Source organism: Ambystoma mexicanum, chromosome 9 (genome assembly GCF_040938575.1).
Source record: "Ambystoma mexicanum isolate Mex_15411 chromosome 9, UKY_AmexF1_1, whole genome shotgun sequence".
Lineage (NCBI taxonomy): Eukaryota > Metazoa > Chordata > Amphibia > Caudata > Ambystomatidae > Ambystoma > Ambystoma mexicanum.
Window position 1 is genome coordinate 561,837,912 of NC_090931.1, and position 14,862 is coordinate 561,852,773.

General features: G+C 47.4%; 14 non-coding genes across 14 annotated transcripts; all 14 read left to right on the forward strand.

The window, feature by feature from the left end:
• Positions 1-229: 229 nt before the first annotated feature.
• Positions 230-447, forward strand: LOC138489913 (small nucleolar RNA U3). Its single transcript, XR_011275003.1, has one exon. It is a non-coding gene; the product is annotated as a small nucleolar RNA U3 (small nucleolar RNA).
• An 835-nt stretch (positions 448-1,282) lies between these two features.
• LOC138489915 (small nucleolar RNA U3) lies at positions 1,283-1,500 on the forward strand. The gene has a single exon (XR_011275005.1). It is a non-coding gene; the product is annotated as a small nucleolar RNA U3 (small nucleolar RNA).
• An 834-nt stretch (positions 1,501-2,334) lies between these two features.
• LOC138490727 (small nucleolar RNA U3) lies at positions 2,335-2,552 on the forward strand. Its single transcript, XR_011275641.1, has one exon. It is a non-coding gene; the product is annotated as a small nucleolar RNA U3 (small nucleolar RNA).
• An 834-nt stretch (positions 2,553-3,386) lies between these two features.
• LOC138490221 (small nucleolar RNA U3) lies at positions 3,387-3,604 on the forward strand. The gene has a single exon (XR_011275271.1). It is a non-coding gene; the product is annotated as a small nucleolar RNA U3 (small nucleolar RNA).
• An 835-nt stretch (positions 3,605-4,439) lies between these two features.
• Positions 4,440-4,657, forward strand: LOC138490402 (small nucleolar RNA U3). The gene has a single exon (XR_011275434.1). It is a non-coding gene; the product is annotated as a small nucleolar RNA U3 (small nucleolar RNA).
• An 834-nt stretch (positions 4,658-5,491) lies between these two features.
• Positions 5,492-5,709, forward strand: LOC138490381 (small nucleolar RNA U3). The gene has a single exon (XR_011275415.1). It is a non-coding gene; the product is annotated as a small nucleolar RNA U3 (small nucleolar RNA).
• An 823-nt stretch (positions 5,710-6,532) lies between these two features.
• Positions 6,533-6,750, forward strand: LOC138489916 (small nucleolar RNA U3). The gene has a single exon (XR_011275006.1). It is a non-coding gene; the product is annotated as a small nucleolar RNA U3 (small nucleolar RNA).
• Positions 6,751-7,584: 834 nt separating this feature from the next.
• Positions 7,585-7,802, forward strand: LOC138490728 (small nucleolar RNA U3). The gene has a single exon (XR_011275642.1). It is a non-coding gene; the product is annotated as a small nucleolar RNA U3 (small nucleolar RNA).
• An 823-nt stretch (positions 7,803-8,625) lies between these two features.
• On the forward strand, positions 8,626-8,843 carry LOC138490227 (small nucleolar RNA U3). Its single transcript, XR_011275277.1, has one exon. It is a non-coding gene; the product is annotated as a small nucleolar RNA U3 (small nucleolar RNA).
• An 824-nt stretch (positions 8,844-9,667) lies between these two features.
• LOC138489917 (small nucleolar RNA U3) lies at positions 9,668-9,885 on the forward strand. Its single transcript, XR_011275007.1, has one exon. It is a non-coding gene; the product is annotated as a small nucleolar RNA U3 (small nucleolar RNA).
• An 835-nt stretch (positions 9,886-10,720) lies between these two features.
• LOC138490729 (small nucleolar RNA U3) lies at positions 10,721-10,938 on the forward strand. Its single transcript, XR_011275643.1, has one exon. It is a non-coding gene; the product is annotated as a small nucleolar RNA U3 (small nucleolar RNA).
• Positions 10,939-11,773: 835 nt separating this feature from the next.
• LOC138489918 (small nucleolar RNA U3) lies at positions 11,774-11,991 on the forward strand. The gene has a single exon (XR_011275008.1). It is a non-coding gene; the product is annotated as a small nucleolar RNA U3 (small nucleolar RNA).
• An 823-nt stretch (positions 11,992-12,814) lies between these two features.
• LOC138490228 (small nucleolar RNA U3) lies at positions 12,815-13,032 on the forward strand. The gene has a single exon (XR_011275278.1). It is a non-coding gene; the product is annotated as a small nucleolar RNA U3 (small nucleolar RNA).
• Positions 13,033-13,856: 824 nt separating this feature from the next.
• Positions 13,857-14,074, forward strand: LOC138490379 (small nucleolar RNA U3). The gene has a single exon (XR_011275413.1). It is a non-coding gene; the product is annotated as a small nucleolar RNA U3 (small nucleolar RNA).
• Positions 14,075-14,862: the final 788 nt, after the last annotated feature.

Sequence of the window (14,862 nt, forward strand, 5' to 3'; positions counted from 1 at the left end):
ATTTTATTGGCTGCTGGTCTTCAATATGTAAATTTACAAAGTACAGGCATTTTTGTCATCTTTTGCCAACGCTATGGATAGGAAATGTTTTCTATGGTGTTGCGGGAAAGGTTTTCCTATGCAGAAATGGAGGGGCTTTTTGTTGCCTTTGGGACGATAGACGCTTTCCCACCCTAAGTGAGATGGGTGGCAGCTTCTTCCACCTGCCTGGGCTGCCCTTTGTGCTATTAAGACTATACTTTCAGGGATCATTTCTATAGTTCTTAACTGAGGAAATGTGTTCGAAAGTGTCTGGTCTTCGCTAACCACGAGGAAGAGTTGAAGTGTTCTCTTCTGAGCGTGAAGCAAGTGGACAGTGTTGCATTTATGCAGCTGCTGTCTGCTATTGATGACCGTTCCTCTCTCCCTTTCAGGAGGGTTGGAGGAAGGGAACACAAACTGAGTGGTTAGCTGCTTATTATTCTGGTGAAAAATAGAGACAGCTCCCCTGTTCTTAGGGTTGCTTGGTGTCTGTGCTGTCGATTATGTGGGTTCTGATTTGTTAGCTGTGCAAATCTCCACATGGACCAAACACCTTGCGTCGCCCCGGTAAACACAATTGGCCGTGGGCCCTTTTGTGCGCTGCCCTGGGGGACCCAAGCGACAAGTTCCGGCTGTTGCATGCTGGCCTACTTCCATTTCACAAAGGTTAAGCCATTCTGATTTGCCACTGTTTTCCATCTGGCGCAATCCTCGTGCTTCTGTGAAAACAACACTGTACTGCCCCTTTGGGGGATTTGAATCTGCCTATTCAGCTGGGTACTTTTCAGGTCCGACTCAAATGCTTGTCTGGCCAATGCGCGCAATACCCTTCCATCACATGCATTACGTTCTCATAAAAGTCACACCGCCATTGTTCACGTTGCCTCCCACTTATGCTTGCTCGAATTCCACTGCAAAGCTTCCCAGATATTGAATAACACTCATTGCCATCGTAATATGGCCACTCTGTTTACTGAGGCCAGCCTTGGCTGGGCCATGGGAGCCCCTTGTCTCTGTCATCCACACTGACGAATTTTATTGGCTGCTGGTCTTCAATATGTAAATTTACAAAGTACAGGCATTTTTGTCATCTTTTGCCAACGCTATGGATAGGAAATGTTTTCTATGGTGTTACGGGAAAGGTTTTCCTATGCAGAAATGGAGGGGCTTTTTGTTGCCTTTGGGACGATAGACGCTTTCCCACCCTAAGTGAGATGGGTGGCAGCTTCTTCCACCTGCCTGGGCTGCCCTTTGTGCTATTAAGACTATACTTTCAGGGATCATTTCTATAGTTCTTAACTGAGGAAATGTGTTCGAAAGTGTCTGGTCTTCGCTAACCACGAGGAAGAGTTGAAGTGTTCTCTTCTGAGCGTGAAGCAAGTGGACAGTGTTGCATTTATGCAGCTGCTGTCTGCTATTGATGACCGTTCCTCTCTCCCTTTCAGGAGGGTTGGAGGAAGGGAACACAAACTGAGTGGTTAGCTGCTTATTATTCTGGTGAAAAATAGAGACAGCTCCCCTGTTCTTAGGGTTGCTTGGTGTCTGTGCTGTCGATTATGTGGGTTCTGATTTGTTAGCTGTGCAAATCTCCACATGGACCAAACACCTTGCGTCGCCCCGGTAAACACAATTGCCGTGGGCCCTTTTGTGCGCTGCCCTGGGGGACCCAAGCGACAAGTTCCGGCTGTTGCATGCTGGCCTACTTCCATTTCACAAAGGTTAAGCCATTCTGATTTGCCACTGTTTTCCATCTGGCGCAATCCTCGTGCTTCTGTGAAAACAACACTGTACTGCCCTTTTGGGGGATTTGAATCTGCCTATTCAGCTGGGTACTTTTCAGGTCCGACTCAAATGCTTGTCTGGCCAATGCGCGCAATACCCTTCCATCACATGCATTACGTTCTCATAAAAGTCACACCGCCATTGTTCACGTTGCCTCCCACTTATGCTTGCTCGAATTCCACTGCAAAGCTTCCCAGATATTGAATAACACTCATTGCCATCGTAATATGGCCACTCTGTTTACTGAGGCCAGCCTTGGCTGGGCCATGGGAGCCCCTTGTCTCTGTCATCCACACTGACGTATTTTATTGGCTGCTGGTCTTCAATATGTAAATTTACAAAGTACAGGCATTTTTGTCATCTTTTGCCAACGCTATGGATAGGAAATGTTTTCTATGGTGTTGCGGGAAAGGTTTTCCTATGCAGAAATGGAGGGGCTTTTTGTTGCCTTTGGGACGATAGACGCTTTCCCACCCTAAGTGAGATGGGTGGCAGCTTCTTCCACCTGCCTGGGCTGCCCTTTGTGCTATTAAGACTATACTTTCAGGGATCATTTCTATAGTTCTTAACTGAGGAAATGTGTTCGAAAGTGTCTGGTCTTCGCTAACCACGAGGAAGAGTTGAAGTGTTCTCTTCTGAGCGTGAAGCAAGTGAACAGTGTTGCATTTATGCAGCTGCTGTCTGCTATTGATGACCGTTCCTCTCTCCCTTTCAGGAGGGTTGGAGGAAGGGAACACAAACTGAGTGGTTAGCTGCTTATTATTCTGGTGAAAAATAGAGACAGCTCCCCTGTTCTTAGGGTTGCTTGGTGTCTGTGCTGTCGATTATGTGGGTTCTGATTTGTTAGCTGTGCAAATCTCCACATGGACCAAACACCTTGCGTCGCCCCGGTAAACACAATTGCCGTGGGCCCTTTTGTGCGCTGCCCTGGGGGACCCAAGCGACAAGTTCCGGCTGTTGCATGCTGGCCTACTTCCATTTCACAAAGGTTAAGCCATTCTGATTTGCCACTGTTTTCCATCTGGCGCAATCCTCGTGCTTCTGTGAAAACAACACTGTACTGCCCTTTTGGGGGATTTGAATCTGCCTATTCAGCTGGGTACTTTTCAGGTCCGACTCAAATGCTTGTCTGGCCAATGCGCGCAATACCCTTCCATCACATGCATTACGTTCTCATAAAAGTCACACCGCCATTGTTCACGTTGCCTCCCACTTATGCTTGCTCGAATTCCACTGCAAAGCTTCCCAGATATTGAATAACACTCATTGCCATCGTAATATGGCCACTCTGTTTACTGAGGCCAGCCTTGACTGGGCCATGGGAGCCCCTTGTCTCTGTCATCCACACTGACGAATTTTATTGGCTGCTGGTCTTCAATATGTAAATTTACAAAGTACAGGCATTTTTGTCATCTTTTGCCAACGCTATGGATAGGAAATGTTTTCTATGGTGTTGCGGGAAAGGTTTTCCTATGCAGAAATGGAGGGGCTTTTTGTTGCCTTTGGGACGATAGACGCTTTCCCACCCTAAGTGAGATGGGTGGCAGCTTCTTCCACCTGCCTGGGCTGCCCTTTGTGCTATTAAGACTATACTTTCAGGGATCATTTCTATAGTTCTTAACTGAGGAAATGTGTTTGAAAGTGTCTGGTCTTCGCTAACCACGAGGAAGAGTTGAAGTGTTCTCTTCTGAGCGTGAAGCAAGTGGACAGTGTTGCATTTATGCAGCTGCTGTCTGCTATTGATGACCGTTCCTCTCTCCCTTTCAGGAGGGTTGGAGGAAGGGAACACAAACTGAGTGGTTAGCTGCTTATTATTCTGGTGAAAAATAGAGACAGCTCCCCTGTTCTTAGGGTTGCTTGGTGTCTGTGCTGTCGATTATGTGGGTTCTGATTTGTTAGCTGTGCAAATCTCCACATGGACCAAACACCTTGCGTCGCCCCGGTAAACACAATTGGCCGTGGGCCCTTTTGTGCGCTGCCCTGGGGGACCCAAGCGACAAGTTCCGGCTGTTGCATGCTGGCCTACTTCCATTTCACAAAGGTTAAGCCATTCTGATTTGCCACTGTTTTCCATCTGGCGCAATCCTCGTGCTTCTGTGAAAACAACACTGTACTGCCCCTTTGGGGGATTTGAATCTGCCTATTCAGCTGGGTACTTTTCAGGTCCGACTCAAATGCTTGTCTGGCCAATGCGCGCAATACCCTTCCATCACATGCATTACGTTCTCATAAAAGTCACACCGCCATTGTTCACGTTGCCTCCCACTTATGCTTGCTCGAATTCCACTGCAAAGCTTCCCAGATATTGAATAACACTCATTGCCATCGTAATATGGCCACTCTGTTTACTGAGGCCAGCCTTGGCTGGGCCATGGGAGCCCCTTGTCTCTGTCATCCACACTGACGAATTTTATTGGCTGCTGGTCTTCAATATGTAAATTTACAAAGTACAGGCATTTTTGTCATCTTTTGCCAACGCTATGGATAGGAAATGTTTTCTATGGTGTTACGGGAAAGGTTTTCCTATGCAGAAATGGAGGGGCTTTTTGTTGCCTTTGGGACGATAGACGCTTTCCCACCCTAAGTGATATGGGTGGCAGCTTCTTCCACCTGCCTGGGCTGCCCTTTGTGCTATTAAGACTATACTTTCAGGGATCATTTCTATAGTTCTTAACTGAGGAAATGTGTTCGAAAGTGTCTGGTCTTCGCTAACCACGAGGAAGAGTTGAAGTGTTCTCTTCTGAGCGTGAAGCAAGTGGACAGTGTTGCATTTATGCAGCTGCTGTCTGCTATTGATGACCGTTCCTCTCTCCCTTTCAGCAGGGTTGGAGGAAGGGAACACAAACTGAGTGGTTAGCTGCTTATTATTCTGGTGAAAAATAGAGACAGCTCCCCTGTTCTTAGGGTTGCTTGGTGTCTGTGCTGTCGATTATGTGGGTTCTGATTTGTTAGCTGTGCAAATCTCCACATGGACCAAACACCTTGCGTCGCCCCGGTAAACACAATTGCCGTGGGCCCTTTTGTGCGCTGCCCTGGGGGACCCAAGCGACAAGTTCCGGCTGTTGCATGCTGGCCTACTTCCATTTCACAAAGGTTAAGCCATTCTGATTTGCCACTGTTTTCCATCTGGCGCAATCCTCGTGCTTCTGTGAAAACAACACTGTACTGCCCTTTTGGGGGATTTGAATCTGCCTATTCAGCTGGGTACTTTTCAGGTCCGACTCAAATGCTTGTCTGGCCAATGCGCGCAATACCCTTCCATCACATGCATTACGTTCTCATAAAAGTCACACCGCCATTGTTCACGTTGCCTCCCACTTATGCTTGCTCGAATTCCACTGCAAAGCTTCCCAGATATTGAATAACACTCATTGCCATCGTAATATGGCCACTCTGTTTACTGAGGCCAGCCTTGGCTGGGCCATGGGAGCCCCTTGTCTCTGTCATCCACACTGACGTATTTTATTGGCTGCTGGTCTTCAATATGTAAATTTACAAAGTACAGGCATTTTTGTCATCTTTTGCCAACGCTATGGATAGGAAATGTTTTCTATGGTGTTGCGGGAAAGGTTTTCCTATGCAGAAATGGAGGGGCTTTTTGTTGCCTTTGGGACGATAGACGCTTTCCCACCCTAAGTGAGATGGGTGGCAGCTTCTTCCACCTGCCTGGGCTGCCCTTTGTGCTATTAAGACTATACTTTCAGGGATCATTTCTATAGTTCTTAACTGAGGAAATGTGTTCGAAAGTGTCTGGTCTTCGCTAACCACGAGGAAGAGTTGAAGTGTTCTCTTCTGAGCGTGAAGCAAGTGAACAGTGTTGGATTTATGCAGCTGCTGTCTGCTATTGATGACCGTTCCTCTCTCCCTTTCAGGAGGGTTGGAGGAAGGGAACACAAACTGAGTGGTTAGCTGCTTATTATTCTGGTGAAAAATAGAGACAGCTCCCCTGTTCTTAGGGTTGCTTGGTGTCTGTGCTGTTGATTATGTGGGTTCTGATTTGTTAGCTGTGCAAATCTCCACATGGACCAAACACCTTGCGTCGCCCCGGTAAACACAATTGCCGTGGGCCCTTTTGTGCGCTGCCCTGGGGGACCCAAGCGACAAGTTCCGGCTGTTGCATGCTGGCCTACTTCCATTTCACAAAGGTTAAGCCATTCTGATTTGCCACTTTTTTTCAACTGGCGCAATCCTCGTGCTTCTGTGAAAACAACACTGTACTGCCTTTGAATCTGCCTATTCAGCTGGGTACTTTTCAGGTCCGACTCAAATGCTTGTCTGGCCAATGCGCGCAATACCCTTCCATCACATGCATTACGTTCTCATAAAAGTCACACCGCCCTTGTTCACGTTGCCTCCCACTTATGCTTGCTCGAATTCCACTGCAAAGCTTCCCAGATATTGAATAACACTCATTGCCATCGTAATATGGCCACTCTGTTTACTGAGGCCAGCCTTGGCTGGGCCATGGGAGCCCCTTGTCTCTGTCATCCACACTGACGAATTTTATTGGCTGCTGGTCTTCAATATGTAAATTTACAAAGTACAGGCATTTTTGTCATCTTTTGCCAACGCTATGGATAGGAAATGTTTTCTATGGTGTTACGGGAAAGGTTTTCCTATGCAGAAATGGAGGGGCTTTTTGTTGCCTTTGGGACGATAGACGCTTTCCCACCCTAAGTGAGATGGGTGGCAGCTTCTTCCACCTGCCTGGGCTGCCCTTTGTGCTATTAAGACTATACTTTCAGGGATCATTTCTATAGTTCTTAACTGAGGAAATGTGTTCGAAAGTGTCTGGTCTTCGCTAACCACGAGGAAGAGTTGAAGTGTTCTCTTCTGAGCGTGAAGCAAGTGGACAGTGTTGCATTTATGCAGCTGCTGTCTGCTATTGATGACCGTTCCTCTCTCCCTTTCAGGAGGGTTGGAGGAAGGGAACACAAACTGAGTGGTTAGCTGCTTATTATTCTGGTGAAAAATAGAGACAGCTCCCCTGTTCTTAGGGTTGCTTGGTGTCTGTGCTGTCGATTATGTGGGTTCTGATTTGTTAGCTGTGCAAATCTCCACATGGACCAAACACCTTGCGTCGCCCCGGTAAACACAATTGCCGTGGGCCCTTTTGTGCGCTGCCCTGGGGGACCCAAGCGACAAGTTCCGGCTGTTGCATGCTGGCCTACTTCCATTTCACAAAGGTTAAGCCATTCTGATTTGCCACTGTTTTCCATCTGGCGCAATCCTCGTGCTTCTGTGAAAACAACACTGTACTGCCCTTTTGGGGGATTTGAATCTGCCTATTCAGCTGGGTACTTTTCAGGTCCGACTCAAATGCTTGTCTGGCCAATGCGCGCAATACCCTTCCATCACATGCATTACGTTCTCATAAAAGTCACACCGCCATTGTTCACGTTGCCTCCCACTTATGCTTGCTCGAATTCCACTGCAAAGCTTCCCAGATATTGAATAACACTCATTGCCATCGTAATATGGCCACTCTGTTTACTGAGGCCAGCCTTGGCTGGGCCATGGGAGCCCCTTGTCTCTGTCATCCACACTGACGTATTTTATTGGCTGCTGGTCTTCAATATGTAAATTTACAAAGTACAGGCATTTTTGTCATCTTTTGCCAACGCTATGGATAGGAAATGTTTTCTATGGTGTTGCGGGAAAGGTTTTCCTATGCAGAAATGGAGGGGCTTTTTGTTGCCTTTGGGACGATAGACGCTTTCCCACCCTAAGTGAGATGGGTGGCAGCTTCTTCCACCTGCCTGGGCTGCCCTTTGTGCTATTAAGACTATACTTTCAGGGATCATTTCTATAGTTCTTAACTGAGGAAATGTGTTCGAAAGTGTCTGGTCTTCGCTAACCACGAGGAAGAGTTGAAGTGTTCTCTTCTGAGCGTGAAGCAAGTGAACAGTGTTGCATTTATGCAGCTGCTGTCTGCTATTGATGACCGTTCCTCTCTCCCTTTCAGGAGGGTTGGAGGAAGGGAACACAAACTGAGTGGTTAGCTGCTTATTATTCTGGTGAAAAATAGAGACAGCTCCCCTGTTCTTAGGGTTGCTTGGTGTCTGTGCTGTCGATTATGTGGGTTCTGATTTGTTAGCTGTGCAAATCTCCACATGGACCAAACACCTTGCGTCGCCCCGGTAAACACAATTGCCGTGGGCCCTTTTGTGCGCTGCCCTGGGGGACCCAAGCGACAAGTTCCGGCTGTTGCATGCTGGCCTACTTCCATTTCACAAAGGTTAAGCCATTCTGATTTGCCACTGTTTTTCATCTGGCGCAATCCTCGTGCTTCTGTGAAAACAACACTGTACTGCCTTTGAATCTGCCTATTCAGCTGGGTACTTTTCAGGTCCGACTCAAATGCTTGTCTGGCCAATGCGCGCAATACCCTTCCATCACATGCATTACGTTCTCATAAAAGTCACACCGCCATTGTTCACGTTGCCTCCCACTTATGCTTGCTCGAATTCCACTGCAAAGCTTCCCAGATATTGAATAACACTCATTGCCATCGTAATATGGCCACTCTGTTTACTGAGGCCAGCCTTGGCTGGGCCATGGGAGCCCCTTGTCTCTGTCATCCACACTGACGAATTTTATTGGCTGCTGGTCTTCAATATGTAAATTTACAAAGTACAGGCATTTTTGTCATCTTTTGCCAACGCTATGGATAGGAAATGTTTTCTATGGTGTTGCGGGAAAGGTTTTCCTATGCAGAAATGGAGGGGCTTTTTGTTGCCTTTGGGACGATAGACGCTTTCACACCCTAAGTGAGATGGGTGGCAGCTTCTTCCACCTGCCTGGGCTGCCCTTTGTGCTATTAAGACTATACTTTCAGGGATCATTTCTATAGTTCTTAACTGAGGAAATGTGTTCGAAAGTGTCTGGTCTTCGCTAACCACGAGGAAGAGTTGAAGTGTTCTCTTCTGAGCGTGAAGCAAGTGGGCAGTGTTGCATTTATGCAGCTGCTGTCTGCTATTGATGACCGTTCCTCTCTCCCTTTCAGGAGGGTTGGAGGAAGGGAACACAAACTGAGTGGTTAGCTGCTTATTATTCTGGTGAAAAATAGAGACAGCTCCCCTGTTCTTAGGGTTGCTTGGTGTCTGTGCTGTCGATTATGTGGGTTCTGATTTGTTAGCTGTGCAAATCTCCACATGGACCAAACACCTTGCGTCGCCCCGGTAAACACAATTGGCCATGGGCCCTTTTGTGCGCTGCCCTGGGGGACCCAAGCGACAAGTTCCGGCTGTTGCATGCTGGCCTACTTCCATTTCACAAAGGTTAAGCCATTCTGATTTGCCACTGTTTTCCATCTGGCGCAATCCTCGTGCTTCTGTGAAAACAACACTGTACTGCCTTTGAATCTGCCTATTCAGCTGGGTACTTTTCAGGTCCGACTCAAATGCTTGTCTGGCCAATGCGCGCAATACCCTTCCATCACATGCATTACGTTCTCATAAAAGTCACACCGCCATTGTTCACGTTGCCTCCCACTTATGCTTGCTCGAATTCCACTGCAAAGCTTCCCAGATATTGAATAACACTCATTGCCATCGTAATATGGCCACTCTGTTTACTGAGGCCAGCCTTGGCTGGGCCATGGGAGCCCCTTGTCTCTGTCATCCACACTGACGAATTTTATTGGCTGCTGGTCTTCAATATGTAAATTTACAAAGTACAGGCATTTTTGTCATCTTTTGCCAACGCTATGGATAGGAAATGTTTTCTATGGTGTTGCGGGAAAGGTTTTCCTATGCAGAAATGGAGGGGCTTTTTGTTGCCTTTGGGACGATAGACGCTTTCCCACCCTAAGTGAGATGGGTGGCAGCTTCTTCCACCTGCCTGGGCTGCCCTTTGTGCTATTAAGACTATACTTTCAGGGATCATTTCTATAGTTCTTAACTGAGGAAATGTGTTCGAAAGTGTCTGGTCTTCGCTAACCACGAGGAAGAGTTGAAGTGTTCTCTTCTGAGCGTGAAGCAAGTGGACAGTGTTGCATTTATGCAGCTGCTGTCTGCTATTGATGACCGTTCCTCTCTCCCTTTCAGGAGGGTTGGAGGAAGGGAACACAAACTGAGTGGTTAGCTGCTTATTATTCTGGTGAAAAATAGAGACAGCTCCCCTGTTCTTAGGGTTGCTTGGTGTCTGTGCTGTCGATTATGTGGGTTCTGATTTGTTAGCTGTGCAAATCTCCACATGGACCAAACACCTTGCGTCGCCCCGGTAAACACAATTGGCCGTGGGCCCTTTTGTGCGCTGCCCTGGGGGACCCAAGCGACAAGTTCCGGCTGTTGCATGCTGGCCTACTTCCATTTCACAAAGGTTAAGCCATTCTGATTTGCCACTGTTTTCCATCTGGCGCAATCCTCGTGCTTCTGTGAAAACAACACTGTACTGCCCTTTTGGGGGATTTGAATCTGCCTATTCAGCTGGGTACTTTTCAGGTCCGACTCAAATGCTTGTCTGGCCAATGCGCGCAATACCCTTCCATCACATGCATTACGTTCTCATAAAAGTCACACCGCCATTGTTCACGTTGCCTCCCACTTATGCTTGCTCGAATTCCACTGCAAAGCTTCCCAGATATTGAATAACACTCATTGCCATCGTAATATGGCCACTCTGTTTACTGAGGCCAGCCTTGGCTGGGCCATGGGAGCCCCTTGTCTCTGTCATCCACACTGACGAATTTTATTGGCTGCTGGTCTTCAATATGTAAATTTACAAAGTACAGGCATTTTTGTCATCTTTTGCCAACGCTATGGATAGGAAATGTTTTCTATGGTGTTGCGGGAAAGGTTTTCCTATGCAGAAATGGAGGGGCTTTTTGTTGCCTTTGGGACGATAGACGCTTTCCCACCCTAAGTGAGATGGGTGGCAGCTTCTTCCACCTGCCTGGGCTGCCCTTTGTGCTATTAAGACTATACTTTCAGGGATCATTTCTATAGTTCTTAACTGAGGAAATGTGTTCGAAAGTGTCTGGTCTTCGCTAACCACGAGGAAGAGTTGAAGTGTTCTCTTCTGAGCGTGAAGCAAGTGAACAGTGTTGCATTTATGCAGCTGCTGTCTGCTATTGATGACCGTTCCTCTCTCCCTTTCAGGAGGGTTGGAGGAAGGGAACACAAACTGAGTGGTTAGCTGCTTATTATTCTGGTGAAAAATAGAGACAGGTCCCCTGTTCTTAGGGTTGCTTGGTGTCTGTGCTGTCGATTATGTGGGTTCTGATTTGTTAGCTGTGCAAATCTCCACATGGACCAAACACCTTGCGTCGCCCCGGTAAACACAATTGGCCGTGGGCCCTTTTGTGCGCTGCCCTGGGGGACCCAAGCGACAAGTTCCGGCTGTTGCATGCTGGCCTACTTCCATTTCACAAAGGTTAAGCCATTCTGATTTGCCACTGTTTTCCATCTGGCGCAATCCTCGTGCTTCTGTGAAAACAACACTGTACTGCCCCTTTGGGGGATTTGAATCTGCCTATTCAGCTGGGTACTTTTCAGGTCCGACTCAAATGCTTGTCTGGCCAATGCGCGCAATACCCTTCCATCACATGCATTACGTTCTCATAAAAGTCACACCGCCATTGTTCACGTTGCCTCCCACTTATGCTTGCTCGAATTCCACTGCAAAGCTTCCCAGATATTGAATAACACTCATTGCCATCGTAATATGGCCACTCTGTTTACTGAGGCCAGCCTTGGCTGGGCCATGGGAGCCCCTTGTCTCTGTCATCCACACTGACGAATTTTATTGGCTGCTGGTCTTCAATATGTAAATTTACAAAGTACAGGCATTTTTGTCATCTTTTGCCAACGCTATGGATAGGAAATGTTTTCTATGGTGTTGCGGGAAAGGTTTTCCTATGCAGAAATGGAGGGGCTTTTTGTTGCATTTGGGACGATAGACGCTTTCCCACCCTAAGTGAGATGGGTGGCAGCTTCTTCCACCTGCCTGGGCTGCCCTTTGTGCTATTAAGACTATACTTTCAGGGATCATTTCTATAGTTCTTAACTGAGGAAATGTGTTCGAAAGTGTCTGGTCTTCGCTAACCACGAGGAAGAGTTGAAGTGTTCTCTTCTGAGCGTGAAGCAAGTGGACAGTGTTGCATTTATGCAGCTGCTGTCTGCTATTGATGACCGTTCCTCTCTCCCTTTCAGGAGGGTTGGAGGAAGGGAACACAAACTGAGTGGTTAGCTGCTTATTATTCTGGTGAAAAATAGAGACAGCTCCCCTGTTCTTAGGGTTGCTTGGTGTCTGTGCTGTCGATTATGTGGGTTCTGATTTGTTAGCTGTGCAAATCTCCACATGGACCAAACACCTTGCGTCGCCCCGGTAAACACAATTGCCGTGGGCCCTTTTGTGCGCTGCCCTGGGGGACCCAAGCGACAAGTTCCGGCTGTTGCATGCTGGCCTACTTCCATTTCACAAAGGTTAAGCCATTCTGATTTGCCACTGTTTTTCATCTGGCGCAATCCTCGTGCTTCTGTGAAAACAACACTGTACTGCCTTTGAATCTGCCTATTCAGCTGGGTACTTTTCAGGTCCGACTCAAATGCTTGTCTGGCCAATGCGCGCAATACCCTTCCATCACATGCATTACGTTCTCATAAAAGTCACACCGCCATTGTTCACGTTGCCTCCCACTTATGCTTGCTCGAATTCCACTGCAAAGCTTCCCAGATATTGAATAACACTCATTGCCATCGTAATATGGCCACTCTGTTTACTGAGGCCAGCCTTGGCTGGGCCATGGGAGCCCCTTGTCTCTGTCATCCACACTGACGAATTTTATTGGCTGCTGGTCTTCAATATGTAAATTTACAAAGTACAGGCATTTTTGTCATCTTTTGCCAACGCTATGGATAGGAAATGTTTTCTATGGTGTTGCGGGAAAGGTTTTCCTATGCAGAAATGGAGGGGCTTTTTGTTGCCTTTGGGACGATAGACGCTTTCACACCCTAAGTGAGATGGGTGGCAGCTTCTTCCACCTGCCTGGGCTGCCCTTTGTGCTATTAAGACTATACTTTCAGGGATCATTTCTATAGTTCTTAACTGAGGAAATGTGTTCGAAAGTGTCTGGTCTTCGCTAACCACGAGGAAGAGTTGAAGTGTTCTCTTCTGAGCGTGAAGCAAGTGGGCAGTGTTGCATTTATGCAGCTGCTGTCTGCTATTGATGACCGTTCCTCTCTCCCTTTCAGGAGGGTTGGAGGAAGGGAACACAAACTGAGTGGTTAGCTGCTTATTATTCTGGTGAAAAATAGAGACAGCTCCCCTGTTCTTAGGGTTGCTTGGTGTCTGTGCTGTCGATTATGTGGGTTCTGATTTGTTAGCTGTGCAAATCTCCACATGGACCAAACACCTTGCGTCGCCCCGGTAAACACAATTGGCCATGGGCCCTTTTGTGCGCTGCCCTGGGGGACCCAAGCGACAAGTTCCGGCTGTTGCATGCTGGCCTACTTCCATTTCACAAAGGTTAAGCCATTCTGATTTGCCACTGTTTTCCATCTGGCGCAATCCTCGTGCTTCTGTGAAAACAACACTGTACTGCCTTTGAATCTGCCTATTCAGCTGGGTACTTTTCAGGTCCGACTCAAATGCTTGTCTGGCCAATGCGCGCAATACCCTTCCATCACATGCATTACGTTCTCATAAAAGTCACACCGCCATTGTTCACGTTGCCTCCCACTTATGCTTGCTCGAATTCCACTGCAAAGCTTCCCAGATATTGAATAACACTCATTGCCATCGTAATATGGCCACTCTGTTTACTGAGGCCAGCCTTGGCTGGGCCATGGGAGCCCCTTGTCTCTGTCATCCACACTGACGAATTTTATTGGCTGCTGGTCTTCAATATGTAAATTTACAAAGTACAGGCATTTTTGTCATCTTTTGCCAACGCTATGGATAGGAAATGTTTTCTATGGTGTTGCGGGAAAGGTTTTCCTATGCAGAAATGGAGGGGCTTTTTGTTGCCTTTGGGACGATAGACGCTTTCCCACCCTAAGTGAGATGGGTGGCAGCTTCTTCCACCTGCCTGGGCTGCCCTTTGTGCTATTAATACTATACTTTCAGGGATCATTTCTATAGTTCTTAACTGAGGAAATGTGTTCGAAAGTGTCTGGTCTTCGCTAACCACGAGGAAGAGTTGAAGTGTTCTCTTCTGAGCGTGAAGCAAGTGGACAGTGTTGCATTTATGCAGCTGCTGTCTGCTATTGATGACCGTTCCTCTCTCCCTTTCAGGAGGGTTGGAGGAAGGGAACACAAACTGAGTGGTTAGCTGCTTATTATTCTGGTGAAAAATAGAGACAGCTCCCCTGTTCTTAGGGTTGCTTGGTGTCTGTGCTGTCGATTATGTGGGTTCTGATTTGTTAGCTGTGCAAATCTCCACATGGACCAAACACCTTGCGTCGCCCCGGTAAACACAATTGCCGTGGGCCCTTTTGTGCGCTGCCCTGGGGGACCCAAGCGACAAGTTCCGGCTGTTGCATGCTGGCCTACTTCCATTTCACAAAGGTTAAGCCATTCTGATTTGCCACTGTTTTTCATCTGGCGCAATCCTCGTGCTTCTGTGAAAACAACACTGTACTGCCTTTGAATCTGCCTATTCAGCTGGGTACTTTTCAGGTCCGACTCAAATGCTTGTCTGGCCAATGCGCGCAATACCCTTCCATCACATGCATTACGTTCTCATAAAAGTCACACCGCCATTGTTCACGTTGCCTCCCACTTATGCTTGCTCGAATTCCACTGCAAAGCTTCCCAGATATTGAATAACACTCATTGCCATCGTAATATGGCCACTCTGTTTACTGAGGCCAGCCTTGGCTGGGCCATGGGAGCCCCTTGTCTCTGTCATCCACACTGACGAATTTTATTGGCTGCTGGTCTTCAATATGTAAATTTACAAAGTACAGGCATTTTTGTCATCTTTTGCCAACGCTATGGATAGGAAATGTTTTCTATGGTGTTGCGGGAAAGGTTTTCCTATGCAGAAATGGAGGGGCTTTTTGTTGCCTTTGGGACGATAGACGCTTTCCCACCCTAAGTGAGATGGGTGGCAGC